General features: G+C 41.4%; 1 long non-coding RNA gene across 3 annotated transcripts in view; it reads left to right on the forward strand.

Moving 5' to 3' along the window:
• The window catches only part of LOC309617905, a 62689-nt gene that overhangs the window by 12246 nt on the left and 22517 nt on the right, over nt 1-27926 (forward strand). For 2 of the 3 annotated variants that reach the window (XR_014238179.1, XR_014238181.1), the window contains one exon: nt 10018-13705. This is a non-coding gene — a long non-coding RNA (uncharacterized lncRNA). The remainder of the gene's footprint in view (nt 1-10017; nt 13706-27926) is intronic. The other variant, XR_014238180.1, reaches the window with a different exon arrangement.

The raw sequence follows: 27926 nt of genomic DNA on the forward strand, positions 1-27926 counted from the left end.
GTTCAGTCAGCAGTGTATGAGTGTTCCAATCAAAATAATGTACATAGTTTAAAAAAAATAGCGCTACAAGGCTTATGGCAAAATAAAACAGTCCTTTACCCATACCTCTGTCCCATTCCCAAGAGGCAACTACTTTCAACTCTTTTAACTGTTTTTTCACTTGCTTTTCTCCATACTTCTAAATAATATGCATTTGCTACAATTTCATAGTTGATCAATTTTAGGCATTCTTCTGACTTCCAGTACTCTAATTATGTTTTCTTTCTTGTACAAATCTTTCATTTTCCTGAAATTATCAGTTGTCATATTTTCATTGACTTAGTATTCCATGGCCTGTCTCTATTTCACTACCTTTTCCCATATGCTCCAAAAGATCTGTCACATGACTTTCAATAGTTTTTCCATACACTCAAACACAGTTTGAACCCTTTGTTGGTTCCACTTGCATTTTTGAATCTGGAGGCATACGCCTCCTCCTGCCCCAGTTTGAACTAGCTGCACCCACCTGGGGCCTGTGCACACATGGGTCCTGCTGGGCCTGCCCTCACAAGTGCCCTGGATTGATCTCCTGTTTCCAGTATCTATGAGTTCCTCATTAATGTTGCACATCTTCAACTTGCTAAAATACATCCTTCAGGAGTATTCTAAGATTGAGTGCTTGGGAAATTAAATATTTGGAGCATTTGTATGTCTCAGTCCGTTTCCATTCTACCATCACACATAAAATCATTTTAGATATACAAATCATTTTTCCTCATTATTTTGAAAGCAAAGCTTCATGGTCTTCTAATATCCAATGACTCTGGTAGGAGCCCAAATGTCACTCTGATTCTTAAGGCTTTGTCTGTGACCTGTTTTTCCTTTTTTCTCTTTGGAAACTCTTTAGGATCTTCTCTTTATTCTTGGAGTTCTGAAATGTGATGACAAATATCTGCATTTTTTGTTAGTTTGTTTGTTTGGTGTGCTAGCCTTTGGTGATCTCTTTCAATCTGGAACACTCAGGCTCTTCAGATCTGGGAAATTTTCCTGTAGTATTTCCTTTGATCATTTAAAGAGATTTTTGTTTTCAGGGCTGGTAGAATAATCTAAACCAGCTCCTTTATAATTAGTCAGCAAACACTTCTGGATGTTTCTGTCTTTTATTGTGTTTTCCTGATCATAAAGATAATGCTCACTTATGTAGAAAACTCAAACAAAACTGGAAACTGTAAAATTTAACATGCTCTTTAAAGATTCCATGAAAGTGGAGATGCAATAATAAAGACATAAAGTCATTTTTAATAGTTGTATAGCATTCCATTGGAAAGATGTACCATAATGAATTTGACCAGGTCTCTACCATCAGGCAGCCATTTTCAGTTTCTCCTTACTGTAAACAGTGGTAGGATGCACATCTGGTACACACAGATGCTACAGTTTAAGTGGTCTTATCCCTGCTGCCCGGGGGTACAGTGGAAGTAGGGGAAGGGTCATGAGAAGATGGAATTCAACTCATTCTTTATGGCGGAGCTGTTGGAAGAGCATCTGTACTTGCCTGGAGATGACCTTGGCTTAACCTCCCTGATGGTGGTGCTTAGAGCAACAGCTCTCAAACCTCAATGTGCACATGGAGCACCAGGTGAACTTGTTAAACAGTAGGTTCCTGAGCTGAACCCCAGAGAGTCTGCTTCAGTGTGAGGGAGGGTCTGAGGATCTGTGCTTTTTTTCATTGTTTTTAAATTTTATTTTAATTTTTTAATTTTTATTGGGGTATAAAATACCCCAAGGTTATAAATCATAGTTGATTTACAATGTTGTGTTAGTTTCAGGTGTACAACAATGTGAATCAGTTATACATATACATATATCCACTCTTTTTTAGATTCTGAGAATCTGCATTTTTAACAAGCACCCCAGCTGATTCTGATGTAGGTGGCTGGTGGACCACTAGGAGAAATACTGACTTGAAGAAATACTGACTTAGAGAGTGGAGGAGAAAGTGGAGGGAGGTAAATAGTGTTCACTTGAGAAACAGGAGAGGCTGTGAGGGGCAGATAGGGAAGGAAATTAATTAGGCATCTTTTGTCACCCCAGGGGACCAGGCTCCAGTGTGCTTTGGGTTTGGATAGAACTAACAAATGTACCTGCTGACCTTCATTCTCCAAAAGGATCCAGTGATTCTGATGTTCACACAGACCCCCCTAAGGCCCCTAGTCTATCCCTAAACTGTTATTTCCTCTCTTGTACTCAATGTTACTCAGTTAGGAATATAGGGATACATAGAAACATCTCACCACATTCACTAAGGCATTAAAAGACCATGGGCTTGGGCTGGGAAAGATGGGAGCCGCCCCAGGGTTACCAGCAGAGATAACTGAGGTTAGGGATTGTGCTGGAATGTGGGAGAACAACACCAAGTCTTGGTGAAGATGTAGTGCAACAGGAGCTCTAGTGACTGAAATGTAAATTGTTCTAACCACTCAGAAAAAAAATTTGACCCAATAATTCCACTCCAAGGTGTATACTCCAGAGAAAGTTGTATACTTAGGCTCCAGGAAACATAAACATCCAGGATGTTCTTAGCAGCATTTTCAAAACAGCAAAAAATAGAAAGAATCCAAATGCCCTTGGACAAAAGAATGGATAAGTTAAATGTGGTATATTCACACAATGGAACACTATGCATATTACTAATGAGTGAACTATACACTCATCAGCATGGATGAATCTTAGAAACATAATGAGTGAAAAAAGTAATCCTAGAAAAAATACATTCTTGTTAAATTAAAAAGTAAGCAAAACTAAACAACTTATTGTTTGCACGTTTATATGTAGGAAAATATAAAGAAAAGCAAAAGATTGTGGGGCAAATTCAGAATAGTGGTCCCCTCTGGGTAAGGCAGGGGATGAGAGCTTTGAGCAATGGTAGTGTTTTCTAGTTCTTAAGTTGGGCCATGAGTTCATAGGTGTTTGTTTTATTATTATGCATATGACCATATATACATAACATATATTATTTTGGCTATATCAAACATCTCAAAATTTAAAAAATAATAGAGAAAGATGAAATCCTCTAGCCACTACTGTGTTCTCTCAAGGTTATTTAGTCCTTGGGTACCCCATCTCTCCTCCAACAGGTACTATGGACCAGGAAGCAAGACATCAGGCCTAAAGAGACCAATGGAAGCTTGTTAAAATCCACCTCCATCTCACCATTCAGAAACTGGGTTCTTCCCAATCTGTTTCTCATAGACTGTATCTGTCACTAAGTAATGGCCTCTTTTAGACCCAGCCAAGCTGATTGCATGTTTAGCTAATATGGCATTTTTCTCTGCTGACAGCAAGACTATACTTGGGACATTGTTTTCTGAACAAGCAAGCCATCCTACCACCTACTTTTTCTTATTCGATAGCATCCCTAGCACCCACTCCATTCTGTCTGCTGGTCTCACATCTGGCTGGGTCTCCAGGCTTCCTTTCGAATCCCTGATGATGAACTTTTTCTGTTCCCTTCCTCACTGCCCGTGAGCTCAGCAGGACTGGAGTTCTCCTGGGCCTTGAATGTTCTCTCTCTGCCATATTTCCTAATTCAAAGACCACCCAACCTTTGGAAGAGGGCAGAGCTCCTGAGGTGAGGTTTTGCCTTGACCAATGCAGTTGAATGGGTTAGGTGGGTTTCAATGCCCTCCCTTTCTCCTACCTGACTGTGTGGCTTGGGGTAGGCCCCTTATCTTCACGGACCCTATTGGCTTGCCTGTAAGATAGAGAGTATTGTCTTTGGGGTGTTAATAATGTGTAAGGACATTAAAAGATGGAAAGGATGTTAAAGATCATCTAGTTTCACCCACTTGTCTTAAAGATGGAAAACCTAAGACGAGGATGAGGTGGAGACTTGGATGGACCAGGGATGCTTTATTAGCAGATATTGGGCTAGAACTCAGGTCTCCTGTTTCTCCACCATCTTGCTTCCCTGATGCTTGCTGAGGCATAGAGGTGTGGGAGGAGGAACCTGCAGCCACTCAGCCCTGCCCAGCTCCATCCAAGGCCAAGGCATTCAACCTTAAAGGATGTTGTTTTTCAAACTGCTGACATTACCTGGGGGCAGGAAGAGCCTGCCTCACCTTTCAGCTGGTCCATTGCACAATCTGGCAAGCTGAGGCCTGAGACTCTTCTTCCCATACCAGGCTCGGCTGTAGAAGGGAAAGGTCAGGGTGTAGGGAATAACAAAAAAGTTGGACACTAGCTCTACCTTTCCCTCAGACCCTACTCCCCCTCCCTGCAGGGGTTGGGGTGCATTGAGGGTAAGAGAGGCCTGAGGAGAGGAAACGGGGGTGGGAAAGCAAGCTTTCTGCATGAGCTGAAGGGGCAGGGCTGGTCCTCCTCACCCCCAAAGGAGTCTTCTCTTTGGGGGAGTGAATTTGTGGACAAGGTAGAAAGAAAGAGGAAGAAACTTTTGGCCTGGTCCTGCTTTCAGTCCATGAGTTGATAATTTATTTTTGAAATGGAGAAATGGGAAGAGGTGAGAGAGCTGAGTTGGTCCGTGAGGCTGCCAGTGTAGACTCTGATGGAGGCAGTGGAGACTGGGCTCAGTGCAAAGATGTCCGGGGTCCCAGTTTGATCCGCTGACCGTGAGGCAGCAAACACAGAGGCCAGGACTATACACGGCCTCTCCCAGCTCTGGACTCGTGCAGGCTGCCATACTTCAGCCCCTATCTGAAACAGAGCCCCTATTCAGGAATTCCGTCAAAGGCCCTCAGCAATCCAATTAGAGGTTGTTTTTTCTTTCTTTCTTTCTTTCTTTTTTTTTTTAATTATTCAACTGTCATATATGAGCCCAAATGACTATAACGCAAAAGGGAGTTCTTTTTTCATTTAACATTACAATATACACAGCAAACCTGGGCTAGATCTTACAATCTGAACGCAGGTATTTAACCTTTTCCGGGCTGTTTGTGTTTACAGTGCATAGAAGTCTTGTAATTGAAGCCATGCCTTTCAGTCACTAGAGAAGCCTTTGTAGCTGCCACATACTTCAGCTCCCAAACTCAGTTTTATAAGAACAAGAGTTTGGTTTTTTGGGGGTCCCCCATTCCCACAGGTTATGTACAGTTTGGGGAGGGTTTTTTGGGGGGGGTCCATCAGGTCCTCAGGCATTGGTCCCCACAGGTTGCAGTGGCTCTGTCAACTGTTTGCACTCCAATCTGGCGACCTGGGACTCTGTCCCTAGGTGCAGTGAGCGACCGTACCCTCCCCAAGGACCCAGCCTTCCTGCTCTCAGTATCACAGCCCTCTCTGCTCTTCTTTCCTTCCACCAGCCTGAGGGGAAATACTGATGCACGATTATTAAAATATTTTAAAAAACAGACTTATGATAGAGTAACGCATGGGTTTTCTAAAAAAAGCACATTAAATACCGAGATCTAGTGATGGTCTAATAACTTCGTACTTTTGAGGTAGTGATATATGTAAACAATATTTCAACATATTGCAACAACCATAAAAGGATATGAAAATAGCTAATTTCTGCTGATGGCAAAGGCACAGATACTGTTCATACAGCAGCAATTTGTTGCCTACACTCAAAATTGAAGGAAATGCTATTTTTCAGATACAGGTTAGAGAAAAAAAAAATGTAATTTTTTCCCGTCTAAGTTCAAGGGCCCCAGGTCATAAGAAACCCTGATCAGAAGAAATTCATCTCTTATCAATCCCTATTTCATCAGTAGGAACCACAAATTCTCCCTGAGACTAGTAGCACAAGATCTATTATCTACTTGAATGAAGGGGGAGAAAGTATGTGCATAGGTTAATATGTCAATAAAACTTTTCCATCTTAGTTTCATCGGGGTTTATTTACTCCTAGTTTACACACAATGCTAACATACCTGATAGTCTCTTCTCTTAACTCACAGAAAAATAGGAGCACATTTGAAAAAGGGAAATGTTCCTGCTAAGAAAACACATTTATAATACACAAGGTGACAGCAAACAGCCTGAAATGTAGGAAGAAGATTTTTTTTTAAGGACGACAAGAATTCAAAAATCACAGAAGACTGGAAAGATTTAGTTGGTGTAGAATCAAATAACTATATGTATTTTAATTTCCCTGATTGCTTCTCTGAGATTACAATATCTAATATTCATCACTATGACCCTATATTCTGAAGAAAAAGCTAAAGAATGTATACTTGTTCATCTATACTTAGGAAAGAAAGGATGGATAAAATATATTTAGCATAATGTCCAATCAAGATGGTTAAAATAGAGTTTTAATGCTTAAAGGGTATATATGAAGATTCTGGCTAACTGAGGTTTTTTTGTTTTTTGTTTTTTTAATTTTATTTATTTATTTATTTATTTATTTATGGCTGTGTTGGGTCTTCGTTTCTGTGCGAAGGCTTTCTATTTGCGGCAAGTGGGGGCCACTCTTCATTGCGGTGCGCGGGCCTCTCACTATCGCGGCCCTTCCTGTTGCGGAGCACAGGCTCCAGACGCGCAGGCTCAGCAATTGTGGCTCACGGGCCTAGTCGCTCCGCGGCATGTGGGATCTTCCCAGACCAGGGCTCGAACCCGTGTCCCCTGCATTGGCAGGCAGATTCTCAACCACTGCGCCACCAGGGAAGCCCCTAACTGAGGTTTTGAAATTAATATTACACCCACGACCCTCTGCCCCCTTCATCCTGTGGTTCTTCTTACAGGACACTATTCAGCTTCCTATGCTTCCCTGGGAGTAAAGGACAGTGGTGGGGATTATGGGACCACTGGAGGAGAACCTATCTCAGTTCAGATGGCAACATTCATAGCACATTATAGAGCATGGAGAAGAGGGCCCAGGTGACTTCCATTCACCCAATGCTGGTCAGCGCATACTATACAGCAGAATTCTGAAATCTTTTCCCATCAAAGACAAATGTCCTCAACTTCACCTTTGGATGGGGGTCTCCCAGAAGGGGCACCAAGAGAGATATCAAGGGCAGACACTGGAAGACACTTCTGAGCTTGGCTAGTCCAACCTGCTTTTTACTGGTGAGGAAACTGAGGCTCAGAAATGAAGTTAATGTAAAATTATCATGATTTCGTCCTTTAATATTTTGGCAGGATTCAATGACAAAGCCACCTAGGCCTGGAATGATTTTGTGGAATGTTTTTAAGTATTGATTTAATTTTATTCATAAGTATAGAACTATTAAGATTTTTCCGTTTCTTCTTGTGTTCTTGTTGTTGTTTAATTTTTCTCTTAATTTGCCCATTTCACCAAAGTGTAGAAATTATTGGAATAAAACTGTTTGTGATATCATTTTTAAAATATTGGTAGACTCTCTAGTGATATATTTTTTTCATTCCTGATAATAGTTATTTAAACCTTTTCTCTTTTTTTTATCAGTTTTGCCAAGGGTTTAACAATTAGTCTTTTCAAAATATCAACATTTGTCTTTATTAATAGTCTCCACTTTATGTTTGCATTCTACTTCATTGAAGTATGTTCTTATCTTAATTATTTCTTCTTTCATTATCTTTGGGTTTAATCTGTCATTTAAAAATATTTCTTGACATGGCTCCTTTGAACATTAACTCTCAGTCTTTCTTCCTTTCTAATATATGCATTTAAGGCTGTAAACTTTCCTTTAGCCCAGGTACATTCCATAAGCTTTGATATGTCATATTTGTATTATCATTTAATTCCAAATACTTTCTCATGTCCATTGGGAGTTCTTCTTTGACCTGTAGATCATACAGAAGTATATCAAAAATGTTGCAAGCATATAGAGATTTTTCTAGCTAACCTTTCTGTTGTTCATTTTGAGTTTAATTCCATCGTGGTCAGCGAAAATACTCTATGATTTAAATACTCTAAGATTCATGAAGACTCACAAATATTGTCACTATACTCAATTTTGGTAAATGTTTCATCTGCCTAATAAATGCTAGTTTGTATTCTGCAATTGTTGAGTGTTCTATACATGTTAAATAAATCAGGTTTCTTAGTTGGTTGTTGAAATCTTTTGTATCATTACTGATTTTTTTGTTAAAAATCTTTTATATCTTTACTAATTTTTTTGTTTGCTTTAATAATTTTTTCATTTTTTGTTGAAATCTTTTATATCTTTACCACAACGGGAGGGTATTAAGACCTCCCATTGTGAGTGTAGATTTGGCTATTTTCACTTTCAGTTGCATTAATTTTTGCTTGCTCAATTTTGAAACTGTGTTATTAAGAGTATAGAGATTTAGAATTTTTACATTGTCCAGATTGTTGAATATTTTATTATTATGAAATGTCCTTATTTATTACTAATGATGCTTTTTGCTTTAAAGTCTACCTTGTATGATATTAAGATAGCTACGCCAGGTTTTTTGTTGTTATTGTTAGCATATGCATGGTGAAGCCCTCCTTCTTTTTATTGGAAAATCAGTCAACTCTCACAATACACCAATAATTATTTTCTGTTTGTTGTCGTTGCTTGTTTGTTTTTTTTTTAAGTAGTAACCATCCTAATGAGAATGAGATTGTATCTCCCTGTGGTTGTGATTTGCATTTCACTAGTGATTATGATGTTGAGCATATTTTCAATGAGCTTGTTGGTCATTTGTATATTTTATTTGGAAAAATGTCTATTCAAGTCATTTGCCCATTTTTAATTGGGTTGTTTGGGGTTTTTTTTGTTTTTGAGTGCATGGTGTACCTTTTTGGATTATTTTACAACCATCCTTTCTGCATCCTTATATTAAGATGTGCCTATTATAGGAAGCATATGCTTCCTTTTTAATCCAGTTTGAGAATCTCTCTTTTAATTGAAGTATTTAGTCTTATTGTAACTACTGATTGTTACCTGTTGCTGCACAACAAATTACCCCAAAACTTAACAACTTAAACGACAACAAACATTTATTGTCTCACACAGCTTCTGTAGGTTAGGAATTTGGGAGGAGCTTAGCTGGGTGGCCCCATTAAAGGAAGTCTCAGGGATATTTCATGACATTGAAAGTTCAAAGGATAAAATGTGGGAAGCTGATCCGAACTTAGAAAGGGGTATAACAATTGGCCAAGTCATAGAAAAGTTGCTTGCTCTGTATCATAAATTATATGAGAAGGTAAGCACTGATAACTTTTACAAAGAAATAAAACATTTTAATTTTCAATGTTTCTAGTGTTTTAAATAACAGTGTACTAAGTAAATGTTAACTTTCTTTTCTTTTTTTCATTTTCCTAAACACTTATAACTGACAGTAGAGCTTTTAATGTTTTGACCAAACTATTTAAGTCACAGAACAATCATACTTTTTCTCATTGATTTTTTTTCTCATTGATTATTAAGATTGCTATGCATGAGTTTCAGCTTGCACAGTATTTTTTTAATTTTTAATTTTTTAAATTTATTTTTGGCTGCGTTGGGTCTTTGTTGTTGCGTGGGCTTTCTCTAGCTGCGGCGAGCGGGGGCTACTCTTCCTTGCAGTGTGCGGGCTTCTCACTGCAGTGGCTTCTCTTGTTTCAGAGCACAGGTTCTAGGCGTGTGGGCTTCAGTAGTTGTGGCTTGAGGGCTCTAGAGCACAGACTCAGTAGTTGTGGCGCACGGGCTTAGTTGCTCCACGACATGTGGGATCTTCCTGGACCAGGGCTCGAACCCATGTCCCCTGCATTGGCAGGCGGATTCTTAACCACTGCGCCACCAGGGAAGTCCCAGGACGTACATTTTTATATCCTACTTTTTCACTTAACATCATATCATAAACATCTTTTTTTTCATAAACATCTTTATATTATTGTACAGTATTTGTCAACATTAAATGATTGCATAACACTGCAATTGTTCCCCTTTTATTGGATACTCCAGGTTTTGCAATTTTTCACTATTGTAAAAAAAGGAGGTTCAAATTTCACAGTTGCATGACCTCAAGTGCAGAAAATTATAACTTTTTATTTTCCTATAATTGAACTAAATTTCTTTCTTAAGCCCCAGGTCTCTAGAACAAAGAACATAATCAATAATCACTTCTAGGTAAACTCAGTCATAATCAGAATCTTTCTGCTCTTTCTAGCTCTTCACCTCTCTGTTTCTGAGGGAGTTATACAAATGTCACCAAGGAGTAAATGGGGAAGGGATAACCTCTCCTTGACCTTCGTCTGCTTTGTCCCATGGTGGCCTCCTATTCCAGTGTAACAGGTGAGCCATCCCTGTCTGGCTCATAGAAAGGGGGCAGGGGTGGCGGTGTGTCAGTGGGAGCTGGGAAGGGTTCCCCCTCTATCCTGACAACCTGCTGATGTGTAACCACATCCTATCTTTCCATGCGGCCTCTCCGAACCCAGACAGGAGTCCCCACCCCCTACCCCTACCAAGAGTAGGGTGTAGAAGCTGGGAGAAACTGTTTCTGGTCCCAAGCCTAGACGTGCATAGCTGTCATTTCTACTCCATAGTGTCTGCACATAATGGTGGGAGATTTGCCTGTAAAGCTTATTTGTTGCCTGCCTAAGCCTTGCCTAGGAATCAATAGAGGGGGTTTACTGAACTTCAGATGGGGTCAGATACACAGTTCCTGCTGTTTTGTTTCCTCTTCAAACTCTCCACCTGTCTTCCCTCTCTAATAAGGTCTTTTTTTTTAAATAATAAATTTATTTATTTATCTATTTATTTTTGGCTGCGTTGGGTCTTCATTGCTGCGTGCGGGCTTTCTCTAGTTGTGGCCAGCGGGGGCTACTCTTCCTTGTGGTGTGCGGGCTTCTCATTGCGGTGGCTTCTCTTGTTGTGGAGCACGGGCTCTAGGCATGCAGGCTTCAGTAGTTGTGACACATGGGCTCTGTAGTTGTGGCGCACAGGCTTAGTTGCTCTGCGGCATGTGGGACCAGGGCTCGAACCTGTGTCCCCTGCATGGGCAGGCGGATTCTTAATCACTGTGCCACCAGAGAAGTCCTTAAAAGCCTAATTTTTTTTTTTTTTTTTGCTGCACCACAGGGCATGAAGGATCTTAGTTCCCAGACCAGGGATTAAACCTGGGCCCACGGCAGTGAAAGTGCTGAGTCCTAACCACTGGACCACCAGGGAATTCCCCAAAGCTGACATTTTGTTGACTCTTTTTCTCTAGGTGCCCTCAAGTCTCACAACCCCAAAGGAGGGATGGTGGTCTTAGACTAAACGGGATTTTGAGGAAGGGAAAGAACATATCAGTTATCATCTTAAATTATCATCCTGCCTCATGATAATGCTGCAAAAATACTTGGGTACATATCACTGGTGACCTTTGACAGACAGGGTGGAGCAGGTGTGTATGAACCAAGGCCTGATGTCATTAAGGAAGGTGAGGGGAGGTTCTGGAGGCTGAGGGTAGAGAGAGCGGTATAAGCAGGTGGTCCACCCTTGGCACAATGGTGGCACCATCCAAGGAACTAGGAGTAATTGCCTGCCCCTCCTCCCTCAGTGAGCAAAGGTGGGGAGAAGGCTTTGACACACTTAAGGTTGCCCTTTCCAGTCCACAGGGACAATAATGATTGCCCAAAACAACTACTTTATTCAGACAGCCCCTGCTTCCCACAATCTGTCATTCACCTATGAATCAATCTATCTACATAAGTAGTTTATGTGTATGTGATTTAGATATTTTCTTTAAGCATTTTCTCAGAAGTGAAATTACGGGGTCAAAGGATAAAACTTGTGTAATTCTGATGTTAAAGAATTCATGGTCTTAATACAAAAAGTGCAAAGCTGTTAACTCAAAGGTGATCAAGCATGGGGACTTCCCTGGTGGTCCAGTGGTTAAGACTCCGTGCTCCCAAAGCAGGGGGCCCAGGTTCGATCCCTGGTCAGGGAACTAGATCCCACATGCCGCAACTAAAAGAGCCCACATGCCACAACTAAAAGAGCCTGCGTGCCGCAATTAAAGATCCCGCACAAGGCAACAAAGATTCCGAGTGCCACAGCGGCTCGTGCAGCCAAATAAATAAATAAATCCTGGCCCTCCCAAAAAAAGTTGGTCAAGCATCGGACACTGGTGGTAAAGAAATATGTCAACATGTCAATATGTATATCACACTTTGACCTAGCACCTCCACTTTTGGGAATTTACCTTAAGGAAATAATTGGACAGATATGCAAGGATGTATGTGCCAGGAGATTCAAAGAAGTATGTGTATAATAGTTAAAAATAGACATGATTTAAATATCTAATGATAAAGGATTGTTAAATAAAAAATAGTACATCTGTATGATCAAACGTCATGCAGTCATTAAAAATGATGGCAAGAATCAGTATTGACTGAGAAGAAAAAAATATTCATGATATGGTACCCGGTGAAAAAAGCAGATTAGAAAAAATCTTATATAGTATCATCCCTTTAAAATTTATATTGTGTACATACACATAAAAGACCAGAAGGAAACACACCAACATATTAATAGTGGTTATCACTAGGTGGTGAGATTATTTTCTTTTCTTGGTTACTCTTTTCTGTATTTTTTACCTTAAATTACATTACTTTTAAAATCAGGGGAAACAAACAGTGAAAGGTAGCGTATGTAATTAGGCTACTTGGAATGCTATTTTACACATTTTAATCTGTTATTCACATAAAGATCTACCTGCACTGGAATCGATTTCTGGGACTTCATATGTCTTTTCATTTCACTTAGCCCAAGCCCTGCTCTTCCTCTGGCGTTAAATCCAGAATTCCCCACCCTTGTTCCCCATCCCTTGTAGCCTCTGCTTCCTCCCCCAGGCCCCTGTTCTGTTCCCACCAGGCTTCCTTACTCCATGTTCTTTTCAGAAGTGGTCCTTGCCCCTGTGATACCTCCCTGAAGTGGCTCAGCCTGGAAAATCTCCAAGGATGGTTGCCCTTTACTGACCTTCACTGCAGCCAGACTTGGAGGTCACAAGTCCCCTGTGGTGTGGGGCCTGGCAGGTGCCAGCCAAAGTGGCACTTCTGGGGCACTTAATAGATCAACCAAAGTTCACTGCCAAGTAGCCACTTGGGCTGGGCCACTAATGGGCCCTGATAAGTGGTTGAGAAAGTCTGGTCTTCAACCCTTGGACTCTAGCCATGGGAGGACTCAGCAGAACTCAAGGTCCTGCTCATTTAGCTGGCTTCGCGACTCAGATGTGCCAGATCCGCCCTTAAATCTGGACATTGGGAGTGAGGCAGGGACAAACAGCAGGGAAGCCTCCCATGTACGCAGGAGGCCATCAAACCTCTTACCCCAGCTGAGGGCATTCACTTTCCCTTCTGATTTACTTCTCAGTGAAACATTAAAGCTGATACCTTCTTGATGACTTTTCAATCGTGGGCTCATATAGAACCTCAGAGCTATAAAGGCCATTAGATACCACCTGCTCCAAGCCTCTCCCTTTATAGCACAGAGGAGCCCGGCGACTTGCCCAGTGATACTCAGTTTATGATGCAGCCCAGGTTTCCTGACTCCTAACTCAGAGCTCTTGCTTTTCTATAATACTGTTTGTCTTCTTTACAAATGGGGTATTTCTAAAGCAGACTGTCATGCCTTGTGTGATCTTACCCTCAAATCAAACGCTGACTCAATATGTGACTGTAAACCATCAAAACGAGAAAATAAATGAGTCCAACCTATTCATTTTATAAGTGAGAAACAGAGACCCACAGAGATTACCCAGGGTCCCTTGTCTGTGCAGGTTTGGAGCCAGACCTCTGGTGTCATTCACAGCTGTTTCCACTACAGACTGCCCAGGCCCTCAGCCAAACAGGACTGGACCCCATGGAAAGCAGGTTTGTGTCTCCAGGTACATATAGTGACCAGGAACTTCTTAAACAGATCACTCTTCTCTGCCTCTCCTTCCTCCTTTTAGTTTTGTGTCCTTGTGTTTAATTCCTGGAAAGATAAGTGACCCAGCTTGTGTGGATGTTGGTGCTGAGGAATGCAGATCCCAACCTAGGAAGAATGAAGTAAGAGAAAGTGAGAGGTAGAGCTAGAATAAGTGTGTGTGTGTGTGTGTGTGTGTGTGTGTGTGTGTGTGTGTGTGTGTGTGTGTGTTGGGGGGAAAATTAGGCTGAGTCTGAAGGTGTTACGGGGGCAACATTTTTCAAATATTATTGAGGTTGTAATCTAATGCTTCATTTAATTAAAGGGCAGAATATTTGAAATCAGGATTGTTTTCTTTGTAGATAGTTTGAAACTGAAAGATGTCTGTGAAGGATTTGCTCATCTGTATCACCCAGGCCAGACAATTGCCAAATCGTACAGCAGAAAGAGACAATGAGTCAGTACTCTGCTCCCAGCTTCTAGGCTGGTAAATGTCTCAACAGTCCAACATAAATGACTGTCCTTTCTCTTTCTGATGTCTCCAGGGATATGATATCACATCCCTTCAAATATTCTCTGAGGGATTACACGCTGAACAAGAGCAGGAAATGGAGTACACTAGTTGCCCAGGGCTAGTACATGTACCTCTCCTGGGATTGGGGTCTGGGATCAGCCTCACCCAACCACAGGGGTTGCAAGTGGGAGAGGTGATTCTCCCAAGGAAATCTGAAGGACTATTATTAGAATGGGACGTGGACCCCAGGGAGGGCAAAAATAACTCTGCCCATAACAGAGACGATGATTTCTTGAGGTGACATACTGGAATCTCTATGCTGGATGTGGTTGATGGGCCTGCAGCATTTACACCAGTGGTCCTTCCTCTGCTACAGACACTGAGAAAATAGAGCTACACTTACTTCCCAGATTGCACGCAGCTAGGATTCTGGGTACAAATTAGGTCCTGCCACTTAGAGGCATTTCTACGAGATTTGAAAAGTGGAAGTGAGGTGGAGATCATGCCATATTCTTGTTGCTTTGGGCTGTTTGCTTCTGGCAAACAAAGCCATGAGATGCCAACATCCAGTCCCCAGGCTCAAGGATGTTGAGAGGAAATTGTAGAGGCAACAATGGCAGAATTCCACATTCCGGTGTCCAGGTTAGTGTGGTGGCAGCAGCCCTGTGGTCCCAGCTTTCTGGTCCCTTGCTACCTGGATTGTAGCAAGACAAGTATGTCCTAGAACTCAACCTTCTTAAGGGTGACAGAGGGAATGGCCCCCCTTGAGCCTGCTCCTCCCACCCACCCAGGGATTTGGTTATCACTCACTAATATTTGTACTGAATCCATTCTGATCTAAACACTGGAAGTGGTTGTGTTTCCTCACCCAATCCCTGACTGATACACCTGTGTGGCTTGAAGAAGCACCTGTATGGTTTGATTCTTTTTTTTTTTTGTATGGTTTGATTCTGATATGACCTCTCCCCTCCTTGAGAATTGCTGAGGTAAAAGAATAATGACATGGTTCAGGATACACTGAGATAAAAGGAAATTACAAAGTTGCCAATACTGTAGTCTCATTTTCTGCTCTCCTTCCTTAATGTGCATGAGTCTATAACCCAAAAGTCTGCCTCAAGAGATTGCCACTATTTCCAGCCTTAGAGAGTCATGCTTTCCTGATTATTCAAATAGAATGACTCTAGCCTCTATTCCACATTCTCTGGTGACCACCCTCAAAAAAAGCTCCTAAGATTTTTCAAGGGACTCATCAGTCCTCTGGACACGTAAAAAAATTTCTGTCTTCACTCTGTTTTCACCACTATTTTTGTTCCTTGCTGGACCACCTTATTCCTTCATTTCTCAAAAAATACTGCACCGTTAACCTCAAACTCTGTGTGCAGCAGATTTTACTAAAGATGTGAGGCTCAGAATCACCACACTCTACAGTCTGGGCTATAGCTCCAAATTGAACATGACATATCAGTGTCCCAGATAACCACTTGCATTCTCCCTCCTAAAGACATTTCTTGATGCCCATGTGTTTGCTACCTCCCCCAGGGCGGCCCACTAGCCTACCCCGTCTCTTTGTGCAAATTGAGAGGAAAATGCCTGCTCTGAGTGCAGCTGATGTAAAATATGCCCCAAAAGAACACGTGGGCACCTGGAGATTTGTGCTCCACCTTAACTGGGCAACTGCTACTCCATTCCAGCCAATTGCAGCATTGCAAGAATTCCAGCCAGGGTTACTAGGCATTACAAAAGAAAAGAAAAAAAAAAAAATCCCAGAAACCTAGATTTTTACTTAGAAATCCTCAACTTCATTTGTTAGTAACTAACAGGCAAATCAAAGTATTTATTAAGTACGTACTATATGTCAGGTACTTTCCTAAGCACATTATAGATATTAAGTATTTGGTCTTTATAACAACCTATTAGGTAGTTACTATTATCTCCACTTTACAGATGAGTAAACTGAGGCACAGAGATTAAGTAGTCCGAAGTCATATGGATAATAAATTGCAGAGCAGGATTTGAACTCAGGCATCTGACTCTAGAGACTGCCTTCTTAACTATCATGCTTTACTGCTATGAACTAAATTTGGCCCATGCATTGCAAGTTTTTGACCTTTGTTAGAGACCAGGGCAATCCAACAGAGTTTTCTTTCTTCTTTTTTTTTTTTTTTTTTTTTAAGAGATGGAGGGAAGGATGAGGGCTCTTTTTTTTTTTTTTAATGAATTTATTTATTTATTTATTTATTTATTTATTTATTTATTTATTTATAGCTGCGCTGGGTCTTCGTTGCTGCGTGCGGGCTTTCTCTAGTTGCAGTAAGCGGGGGCTACTCTTCGTTGTGGTGCACGGGCTTCTCATTGCAGTGGCTTCTCTTGTTGAGGAGCAGGGGCTCTAGTAGTTGTAGCACGCAGACTCAGTAGTTGCGGCTCGGGGGCTCTAGAGCGCAGGCTCAGTAGTTGTGGCACATGGGCCTAGTTGCTCTGTGACATGTGGGATCTTCCCAGACCAGGGACTTAACCTGTGTCCCCTGCATTGGCAGGCAGATTCTTAACTACTGTGCCACCAGGGAAGTCCCCCCAATAGTTTTCTGCAATGATGGAAATGTTCTACTCTGTGCTGTCCAATGTGGTAGCCACTAGCCACGTGTCTGTTGAATACCTGAAATGCGGCCGGTGCAACTGAGGAACTGAATTTTTAATTTTATTAAATTTAAATAACCTTGTGTGACTGGTGCCTACTGTATTGGACAATGTGACTCTAAACTCTTTTCCTCTCTCAAGCTGTCAGTTTTTTCAGTACCTTAATTTTTTCAATTTAATTTTTCAGTGTCTTAATTCCTACCATTTCCTCCTGGCAGAGCATTTTATTGCTCTCGCTTTTTTTTCAATTAACTTTTTTTTTTTTTAAATAATACTTTTTTAAAAAAATTTTTATTTATTTATTTATTTTTGGCTGTGTTGGGTCTTCGTTTCTGTGCGTGGGCTTTCTCTAGTTGCAGCGAGCGGGGGCCACTCTTCATCGCAGTGCGCAGGCCTCTCGCTGTCGCGGCCTCTCTTGTTGCGGAGCACAAGCTCCAGACAAACAGACTCAGTAGTTGTGGCTCACGGGCCTAGTTGCTCCGCGGCATGTGGGATCTTCCCAGACCAGGACTCAAACCCGTGTCCCCTGCATTGGCAGGCAGATTCTCAACCACTGTGCCACCAGGGAAGCCCTCAATTAACTTTTATTGGAGTATAGTTGATTTACAACGTTGTGTTAGTTTCTGTTGTACAGCAAAGTGCATCAGTTATACATATACATATATACACTCTTTTAGATTTCCTTCCCATTTAGATCATCACAAATCGTTGAATAGGGTTCCCTGGGCTATACAGTAGGTTCTCATTAGTTATCTATTTTATACATAGTAGTGTATATATGTCAATCCCAATCTCCCAATTCATTCTCTTTGTTTTTTTTTTTCTTTTTTTTTTTTGGGTGAAGTTGAAAAAAATAGTTTTATTGCTTTGCCAAGCAAAGGGGGCCACAGAGGGCTAATGCTCTCAAAGCTGAGTGTTCCGACCTGGAGGGGATAGTGAGGAGTTTTATAGTAATGGTTCAAAGAGGAGGGCGTGATCAGCTCATGGACCTTCTTCTGATTGGTTGGTGGTGAGGTAAGTAGGAATCAGCATCATCAACCTTCTGGTTCCAACCAGTCCGTGGTCTACGACGTGCTTGCGGCAGCACACAGTTAACTTCTCCCACCTGGTGGGGGTTTCAGTATGTGGTTTCAGGACTTAATGAAGCTCAAGTTCGTGATGTCTCATCACAGAAAGAATTCAGTGAGAGACAAAGTGATAGGTAAGAAGTGGATTTATTTAGAGAGGAACACACCCCACAGACAGAGTGTGGGCCATCTCAGAAGGGGAGAGTGGCCTCTTTGTTTTTTTAAAAAGATTTTGTCCCCTTCCTTTTTTTAACCATGCTCTGGTGAGGCTGGGGGAGGTGGCACTTTAAAAAAAATATTTATCTATTTGGCTGCGCCGGGTCTTAGTTGCAGTGTGTGGGATCTTAGTTGCGGCATGTGGGATCTAGTTCCCTGACCAGGGGTCAAACCCGGGCCCCCTGCACTGGGAGCACAGACCCTTAGCCACTGGACCACCAGGGAAGTCCCAAGGTGGCATTTTTTATATTCGTAGATTCATGGGGTCCAACGAGCTATTTTCCTCCGTGGAAGAATTACTGCTCAGATAGGAATCATGCTACTCTCCCAGGGGTAGAAATGCAACAGCCGTGGGTTTTATTTTCTAGACAGCATTTTCCCCTCTTTGATGTATACTGATAAATATAAAAAAGATTATAAAGACATACACCAAAATGTTAATGGTTATGTTTAGGTAGAAGAATATATTATCTATATTTTCTTTCTTGTGCCTGTAGAAAGTTTCTACAACAAACAAGTAGGCCTTTTGAAATAATTTAAAAATAGTTATAAAACAGTTCTCTTTGGAATTCCCAGGTGGTCAGCAAAGGAAAGCCTCAGGAAGGGAGCCTCACAGAGGCCCAGAGAGCCACCAGTCCTGGTGGGGGAGAGGCTGCAAGATGTGGGGGAGGGGTGGGGAGAGGGGAGTGGAATTTAATAATCAAGACATGAGGTATGGCTTTAACCAAAATTGGGTTAAAAAGACGTTGAGAAGGGAGAGGAAGAGAAGAAGTAAAAGTTAAATCCTCCAAGTCCATAACAGGAAGCCCGTGGGTCATACCTGCAAATGAAATTTCAAGAAACACCAGTATAGGCTTGTTATTAGATATATGGGGGTAAATACTAGAAGAAACAGCTAAAAATGAGTTAAAAGTGGTTGAATCTGAGGAGCTAGACTTGGGGTGGGAGTGTAGGAGCAGAGGGCTGCTGTTTTACCTTTAGGCCTTTTTCTTTTATTTGACTTTTTAGCTTTTTAGCTCTGTATTTATTTTATCAAAGATAAAAATGTTATTTTATTTTATTTTTAAAATTCTTTTTTAAATTATTTTTTGGCCACGCCCTGCGGCATATGGGATCTTAGTTTCCCCAACCAGGGATCAAACCTGCACCCTCTGCAGTGGAAGCATGGAGTCTTAACCACTGGACTACCAGGGAAGTCCCTCAAAGATAAAAATTGTAATGGAATTAAAAAAAAATTCCCTTCAATGATCGGAAAACAGGTGTGGCACTGCCTTGGCTCTCTCTCCTCCCAGTGATGTCAAGCGGATCCCTGCTTCCTCCTCTCATCCTGGTTGGGTCACATTTTTGTTGGGCACAGTGACCAAGATGGGACATCTCACCCACGCAGGCTGAATGACTAAGAGGGTGGGAAAGGACTCCCCCGCACATCCCTGTGGCTCTGACAGCCACATGGCAAAGGCCTTTTCCACAAAAAAATCAAATGGCTGAGGCTGACACAGCAGCAAGACAGTCACTCTCGGGAGGAACCCTAAGGCCAGAGGACAGTGCCAGGAGAGTAGAGGAGGGAAAGAGCCCAGGGTGTGGTTCTGTCAATTAATTACTTTGACCCTGCACGTCCCACTGGGGCCCAGTGGTGAGCGAGCTGCAGCTGGAGGTGGGAGAGCTTCAGGTAGACAGATAGGACTTAGTGTTCGCTGGGCTTTCTGCTAAAGAACCCAGGGACCAGGACAAATTAACAACATCCATCCAGCCCTTCTCCCCCGCCCCCTGCCCCACCCCCACTGGAAGCAGACCACCTAAGGAAGACAGGACCAGGTGCTTGGGCAAAGCTCCCCTTCTGCTTCTCCACTTTCTTCCCTCTAGAAGCCCAGCCCAGGAGTTCTACTGGGAAACACTGATTTTGTGTGTGTGTGTTAAAATATACATAACATAAAGTTTACCATTTTAACCATTTTAAGTGTGCAGTTCAATGACATTAAGTACATTGATAGTGTTGTGCAACTATCACACCATCTATATCCAGAACTTCTTCATCTTCCCCAACTGAAGTTCTGTGTCCATTAAACACTAACTCCCATTCTCTGGTAACCATCATTCTACTTTCTGTCTCTATGAATTTGACTATTCTAGGAACCTCATATAAGTGGACTCATATAATATTTGTCTTTTTGTGACTGGCTTCTTTCATTTAGCATAATGTCCTCAATGTTCATCCATGTTGTAGCATATTGCAGAATTTCCTTCCTTTTTAATACTGAATGATATTCCATTGTACATGTATACCACGTTCAGTTTATCCATTCATCTGTCAACAGACCCTTGGGTTGCTTCCACCTTTTAGCTACTGTGAATAGTGCTGCTATGAACATTGACGTGCAAATATCTGTTCCAGTTCCACTTTCACTTTTTTTGAGTATACACCAGAAATGGAATTGCTAGATGATGTGGTAATTCTATGTTTAATTTTTTGAGGAATTGCCACACCATTTTCCATAGCAGGTACATCATTTTCCATTCCTACCAGCAATAACAAAAGAGTCCCAATTTCTCCACACCCATCCAATGCATGTTATTTCTTATTTTTCTCTTTTTTTTTTTTTTTTTTTTAACTAATAGCCATTCTAATGGGTGTGAGCACTGACTTTTTCCCCTCTTGTCTCCTAGTCTTTCTCCATATGGCAGTGGTTTAGTTATAATGACGACTATGTGTTGAATTAGGCTGAGCTGGCCGGAGATGCCAAGGCTGCACTGGGAGATACTGAGCTAGCCTGTGACTGGTAGGCAGGACTAAGGGAGACGGGGTTTACCACCTTGCAGCCTCGTCCTGAAACAGACTTGAGGGATGGTTAATGGCACTGACATCAGAGCCAGAGCCTGGTTCAAGTCCTCACCCTGATTCTTCCCAGCCATGTGACCTTGAGCAAAACATCAGCCTTTCTAAATCACAGCTTCTTCCTCCAAACCAATGGAATAACACTGAAACCTCCCTTCTAGGGCAGTTCTGAGGATTAGGTGACAATGTCCAGAATATAGTAGGTACTCAATAAATGTTATCTATTTTTATTTACTCTTGCCAGGAAATTTTATAGCTTTTAGGCCCACCCAAATGGCACCAGGGCCTCTGCTATGGACTTAAGGATGGTATCCCCCCACCCCAAATTCATATGTTGAATCCTAACCCCCAATGTGATGGTATTAGGAGGTGGGATCTTTGGGCCTTTGGGAGGTGACTGGGTCATGAGGGTGGAGCCCTCATGAATGAAACTAGTGCCCTGATAAGAATAGACTCCAGAGAGATACCTCACCATGTGGTTAAAGTGAGAAGATGGCTATCTCTGAACCAGGAAGCATATTCTCACCAGACACTGGATTGCTGGTGACTTGATCTTGGATTTCTCAGCCTCCAGAACTGTGAGAAATAAATTTCTGTTGTTTATAAGCCACCCAGTCTATGGTATTTTGTTATAGCAGCCCAAGCTAAGACAGCCTCTTTTCCACATTTGGTTTACAAATATTTATGGAATGCCTGCTGTGCACCAAGCACCATGCTAGGCACAGAGAATACAATGATAAACAAGAGCAGACAAGGCCCAGCTGTCATGGAGTTTATAATCTAGTGAAGGAGAAAGACTTCAGTTAAATAATCACCTTATTTATAAATAAATTTATTATAAGTAAATAAGTGAATGTATGGTTACAAAATAAGATAAGTGCTGTTGTGGCAGAGTCTAGTGGTCCCTCAATGCCCATTCTCTCCTCCTTTATGAGTAACAGAATCCTCCACTTCCAAGTGAATATATGCTTACCTAGAATAAACATTATATTTACCATTCTTGCTACTAGAAGTGGTCATGTGGCTAAATTCTGCCCAATGGGATGTAAGCAGAAGTGGTATGCACAACTTCCAGGAAATGTCTTTAAAGGGAGGAGAATTGCCTGTTCCCCCTCTTTCTTCTTTCCTCTTGAGGGAATGTGGACAAGATGGCTGGAGCTCCAGCTGCTCTTTTGGACCATGAGGTAACTTTGAGAATGAAAGTGGAACAATAAGATAAACCTGTGTCCCTGGCACCATGGACCCAGGACTTAAGAACACAAGAGAGAAATGAGCTTTGATTTTGTTTAAGTCACTGTTATTTGGAGCTTTCCTGTGATCTGCAGCTATAACAGGAAGATATGTATTTCTGTAAACATATATAACATGGAATCTGACCCATACTGGGGGGCTTCCTTGAGGATGAGGTGCTTGGATTGAGTTAGCCAAGAATAGAGTGGGATGGAAAAGATTTTCAAGCAAAGGGAAAATCCCATGCAAAGGCCCTAAAGTGGAAAGGAACTTGGTATGTTGAAAAGAAGAGAAGGAAGGTCAGGGTGGCTGGGACAGAAAAAGCAAGGAGGGAAGTGGCACAAAATGAGGTCAGACAGATGACCACCATAGTGCCCCATAAGCCTGTTAAGGCTTTTGATCTTTATCCCAAGAGTAATAAGGAGCCATTGAAGGGGTTTCAGTGAGAGGTTATCGGATTAGATTTGCTCTCCCCATGGCTGGTAGTTCCATCCACTTGGAACATAGTTACCATCCCCTCAAACCCAGAATATCCTTGAGGCCGGAACCGAATATTGTTTACTTGTGGATAAGTTTAGGGTTTTTTGTTTTATTTTGTTTTGTTTTACTATTTTATTGTTGTGGGAAAATATATAGCATAAAATTTGCCATTTTAACTATTTTTAGGTATGCAATTCAGTAGCTTTAATTATATTCACAAAGTTGTGCAACCATTACCACTATATAATTCCTTTTTTTTTGAGGATGAACTTTTGCGTTTATTAATCATTTAACAACCGAGTGTTGGATTGCACTGCATCATTGCAGCAGTCATTGCGGGTGAATTCCTAGAAAGTGGGCTGTGGTCTGTAAGGAGGGGTTGACCAAGTCTGAGACAGCTGGGGCCAACCTGAGGAATCTCACACCTAGGCCAGCAGGTTTGCCAATCTGTCAGCTGTCACCAGACAGGTCATCTGGTGTGTCTTTACTTACGAGGAAGAGTTTATGCCCTGAACTGGGTAGAGTCCAGAGTTAACTGATATTTGATCACTTCCAGGATTTTAGGAAAACATTCTGCTCTCATTGATCTACCAGAGAGTGCCAGAGATGCAGAGAACCGATTTTGTCTATGTTTATCAACCTGGGGCAAACAGTTCTCTCAATGTACACAGTAGAGTGTCCAGGACACATGAGGCCCCAAGACAGACAAGGGGCATCTGCTTGGAGCATCTACTTGACTTGATGGGAAATAATTTGTATGCTTTTATTATTTATTTATTTATTTTGGCTCCGCCGGGTCTTAGTTGCGGCACATGGGATTTCGTTGCAGCACACGGGGATCTTTAGTTGTGGCATGCGGGCTCATAGTTGCAGCATGCATGCGAGATCTAGTTCCCCAACCAGGGATCGAACCCTGGCCCCCTGCATTGGGAGCGTGGAGTCTCACCCACTGGACCACCAGGGAAGTCCCTGTATGCTTTTATTTTTAAATAAATTTCATGTATTATGAGACAGAAAGTAACTTATGATGAAGTTTAAGGGTAAAATGGGAAGCTTTGAAGAAATCATACTTGCTGCTTTGGGCCTTACTCTCCAATTTCCAGGAATGTTTGTCCCTTTCCCTGCTGATACTGGTATTTTGGTATAGCACAGTACTTATGAATAGACTCTCAAGCCAAATGGCCCAGAGTCAGACTCTTCTCTGATACTTCTTAGGTATGTCATCTTGGGGAAATTATGAGTCTCTGTTTCCTAATCCATAAAACAAGAAGAATGATTGTACCTAATTCACAGAGTTATTTATATGTTTAATACTTGTAAAATGATTAGCACATACCAATGATTCATTTAAAGCATTACTATTGGTATTAATAGTAGTATCAGTTGGAAATGTTTCAGACCTTTGGCTTTTTTCAAAGTTTTTAAAATTAGATGGGAATTCCCTGGCGATCCAGTGGTTAGGACTCTGCGCTTCCACTGCCAGGGGCCCAGGTTTGATCCCTGGCTGGGGAACTAAGACCCCTCAAGCTGCGAGGTGCGGCCCAAAAAAAAATTTTTTTTTAAACTTAGAGTACTAGCAGTACTCTCTGCTGATTGTAAAATATTCAAATATAGAAGCAAATATAGGAAATCATGAAATTTCCTGTTCCGCCTAAATTCCAGTGACTAGACCAGAGGTAAACACAGATAACTATTAGGTATATATTCCTCCTCTGAACATTTTTTTTAAATTGTACAATCATTTATTGAGCACCAGCCGTGTACTTTGTACCACTGTTACATTTTCAGTCTCATTCTTCTGTTGTGCTTTAGGGCATCTTGGCTGTGTTGCTGATGGTGCCTTTTTTAAAAAAATTTATTTATTTTCTTTATTATTATTTGTTTCTTTTTGGCTGCGTCGGGACTTTGTTGCAGCTCAGGGGCTTCTCTCTAGTTGTGGCATGCAGGCTTAGTTGCTCCGAGGCATGTGGGATCTTAGTTCCCCAACCAGGGATCAAACCCAAGTCCCCTGCATTGGAAGGCAGATTCTTTACCACTAGACCACCAGGGAAGTCCCTGATGGTGCCTTCTTCCAGAAACTTGTGACAGGTGGCATCGCTGAGAATGAGTGGCAAAGACTGTCGCCAGACCCAAAGCTATAAGCAGCGGCCACTCTGCCTACAATGCGGTCTAGGAAAGTCACCTTGACAAAGGATCTTTTATGGAGAATGTAATCTGATGAAACTTTGAGAGACTGGGGTGCTCCAGGAAAAAATGGTCTCGGTGTACTTGTTTGGTTCTGCTTGACTTCAGGCTTACGTCTTCATCTCATGATTTCATACTTATGTGCAAAAGTAGGATGATTGAAGGTTGAAGGCTGACTGAAGCTGCTAGTTCTGTTTTTAATTTATTTTTTATTGAAGTATAGTTGATTTACAATGTTGTCTTAATTTCTGCTGTACAGCAAAGTGACTCAGTTATACACATACATACATTCTTTTTTATATTCTTTTCCATTATGGTTTATCCCAGGATATTGAATATAGTTCCTTGTGCTATAGCGTAAAGCTGCTAGTTCTTTAACTTCATTTCCCCTGTTCCATCCCCTCCCTCTCTACTCACTGAGAAGGCAAAGTAGACAGGGTCTCCAGACTCTCCTCAACAGTCACTTTCTCCAGGCAGCCTTCCTATGCCTTCCACCCAGGGTGAATCATGTGGCCTCCCACCTACTTGCATGGTATCCTCTAAACTTTGTTGTGAATCCAGTTACACTGGATTATGATGCTGGTTTGTCTGTGTTCTTCACTAAATCACATCTTCTTGAGGACAGAAAATATTCCTGTTTTCTTTTTATACATAGGTCCTAGCATATGGCGCATAATATTTACTAAATGAAAATATATTGAATAGATGGTAGGAGTGGTCATTTGTTTACAAAGATGGCTGCAATAATTTTTCCCATCCTTATATGCAAGTCCCTTTGCAAAGTGACTTTGTACCTCCCATCAAGGAATGGGAAGTATTCCTTCACTCCTTGAATCTGGGCTTGGTCAATGAGACATTAGAAAATACGATGTAAGCAGAAACCTGCAAAGTGCTTGTGCAAAAGGGCTTACCCCCTTTTGGCTGTGGCTGTAACCCTGAGGCCAAGATGTGAACAAGCCTGAGCTGTCTCAATGGAGAGGCCATATGTAGGAGAACTGAAGATGCCCAGCCAGCAGCCTGCCTATGTCCCACTGGCCAACTGCTAGACATGTGAGTGAGGCCATCTTAGACCATTCAGTCCCAGTTAAGACCCCAGATGACTACAAATAGATGAATGACTCCAAGCAAGGTCAGCAGAAGGACCAAGCATCAGAATGTTCATCACATAGAGTCCCCGTGAAAACATCCCTGGATGAAGCATTCCAGCAACAACAGCAAAATACCTCTAGCAGCTTTGAGATACATGGGAAGTAAGGTGACTTAAAACTTAGGTTTGATGATAGTAATGTTTTCACAGATATATACATATGTCAAAGCTTATAAATTTTTATACTTTAAATATGTGCATCTTATCATATGTCAATTATACCTCAATAAAACTGTCAAAAATTTGTTAGAGAAAGTAAATATAAGCTTGGATTTTACTAATTTAGGGACAGTGGTGTGCTGGAACTGGCTCACGCAGCTTGTGAGAGCTGATGGTTATATTTTCAGTGAGCCAGTTGTTAAATTATGACATCATTAACAATTAATTTATATATACTTATTATATTTTAAAAAAAGTAAAAACTACTAAAACTCATTTTACTATTATCTATGTTTGTGAGGTTATTTACATCTATTTTATTTTATTTTATTTATCTATTTTTTAAAATTTATTTATTTATTTATTTTTGGGGCTGTGTTGGGTCTTCGTTGCCACGTGAGGGCTTTCTCTAGTTGCGGAGAGCACGGGCTACTCTTTGTTGCGGTGCATGGTCTTCTCATTGCGGTGGCTTCTCTTGTTGCGGAGCACGGGCTCTAGGCACGCGGGCTTCAGTAGTTGTGGCATGTGGGCTCAGTAGTTGTGGCTCGCGGGCTCTAGAGCGCAGGCTCAGCAGTTGTGGTGCAAGGGCTTAGCTGCTCCGCGGCATGTGGGATCTTCCTGGCCCAGGGCTTGAACCCGTGTCCCCTGCACTGGCAGGCGGATTCTTAACCACTGCGCCACCAGGGAAGTCCCTACATCTATTTTATATGCATGGTAAAAATATTATATAATGGTGTGCTGTTGCCCCTCTCTTCCCTACTCCATGTCCAGTGATGTCATGTTGAAAGCTTCGAATTGGCCGTGATGGAAGTATTTACACCATGGAAATTGTAAAAAACTACAAATAAGGGCCTTTTTTTCTCCTCAGAGAACCAGTTGTTAAACATTTATTAGCACTGAGCTATTTAGGGATAACCCAAAGGAGAATAAAAATAGATGTATCTTTTAAATCAACAATAGAGAATTTATATATCCATATATAGAGAACAGAGTTAAATGAATAATTAGAGGAAAATGTGTAGCTTTGTAATAAGACAATAAATTTGGTTGCTTCAAGCCACGAAATTTGTAGTAATTTGTATAGCAGCAATAGGAAACTAATACACAACGGAAGAGACAAAATTATTATTATTTATAGATGGTATAATCATCTATATATAAACCCAACAGAATCAAGTTCTTAGAGATAAACAGAATTTAGCAATAAGGCCAGATAGAAGATCAACATACGAAACTCAATAATAAGGACTTCTCTGGTGGTCCAGTGGTTAAGACTCTGCGCTCCCAATGCAGGGGCACAGATTTGATCCCTGGTTGGGGAACTAAGATCCCACATGCCTCATGGTGCAGCCAATAAATAAATATATTTTTTTAAAAGACTCAATAATAATAAACAGATGACTGGATAAACAAAATGTGGTGCTTACATCCAATGGAATATTAATTAGCCCTTAAGAGGAGTGAAATTCTTTTTTTGTTGTTGTTGTTGAAGTATAGTTGATTTACAATGTTGTGTTAATCTCTGCTGTACAGCAAAGTGACTCAGTTATACATACATATATTCTTTTTCATATTCTTTTCCATTATGGTTTATCACAGGATATTGAATATAGTTCCCTGTGCTATACAGGAGGACCTTGTTGTTTATCCATTCTATATGTAATACTTGGTATCTGCTAATCCCAAACTCCCAATCCATCCCTCCCCACCCACCCCCTTGGCA

Source organism: Balaenoptera borealis (assembly GCF_965194805.1).
Source record: "Balaenoptera borealis genome assembly, chromosome: 20".
Classification (NCBI taxonomy): Eukaryota; Metazoa; Chordata; class Mammalia; order Artiodactyla; family Balaenopteridae; genus Balaenoptera; species Balaenoptera borealis.